Source organism: Mesitornis unicolor, unplaced genomic scaffold (assembly GCF_000695765.1).
Source record: "Mesitornis unicolor isolate BGI_N332 unplaced genomic scaffold, ASM69576v1 scaffold5495, whole genome shotgun sequence".
Lineage (NCBI taxonomy): Eukaryota > Metazoa > Chordata > Aves > Mesitornithiformes > Mesitornithidae > Mesitornis > Mesitornis unicolor.
Genome location: NW_010184711.1, coordinates 33,929 through 34,684, shown reverse-complemented (window position 1 = coordinate 34,684; position 756 = coordinate 33,929). Strand labels below are relative to the sequence as shown.

The 756-nt window shown below is 42.1% G+C and overlaps 1 protein-coding gene across 1 annotated transcript in view; it reads left to right on the top strand.

Moving 5' to 3' along the window:
* SLC16A5 (solute carrier family 16 (monocarboxylate transporter), member 5) overlaps positions 1-756 on the top strand; it is an 8,033-nt gene that overhangs the window by 2,667 nt on the left and 4,610 nt on the right. The window lies entirely within an intron of this gene.

The window sequence follows — 756 nt, the reverse complement described above, 5'->3', positions numbered from 1 at the left end:
TCAGCAGGAGGAAAAATAACCCAGTCACCAGTTCACTAAACACTTTTCGAAGGCCGGTTGGAGTCTGAGATGAAAATCTCCCAAGCAGATCAAAATACAGACAGCTGCAGTCCTAATTTTAATAATGTTCCACTGTTCGCTTGACTGTGTGGATTTTATTTCAAACCAGACATTGATTCATGTCACAAATGTGCCACAGGTTATTTTTCCCTACTCTGATTGACTCCTAATTCTGAAGTTTACAGGCATTTTGCATTTGCTTGTATAACGTTAAATGTTCAGAAGAGGGAAAAAATAATAAAACCCGGAAAACCTTGAAGATACTCAAAGGAACAGGAAAAGGAACTGTACCTTCAGATCCTTTTCTGCCAGAGCGTGCAGAGAGAAGCATGTTTCCCGCCGGTGCTGCCCAGGTCTGAACCAATCTTTTCCAACCCCAAAATGAAGTATGTTAAATGACGTTAAGAAACTGGTAATTTACCACAATTCTAATTTTAATTTACCGAAAGTCTATGAAAATTAAAGAACTACCTGACTTTAAACACACACCTCCATGCCTATTTGTTCACTGCTTTTACTGATGAAATAACACAACTCTTTCCTAGTAAAGCCTGCCAGCAATGTGTGTGCACAATAAAACCCAGGTTTCTGCTCATCAGAAGCACCCGGGTCTCTGTTTGTGCTGGAGGAGTGGGAGTGGGAACCGGGATGTGCACGGTCTGCCCTTAGGCTTGCGTCCTCTTGGAAGTGGACACG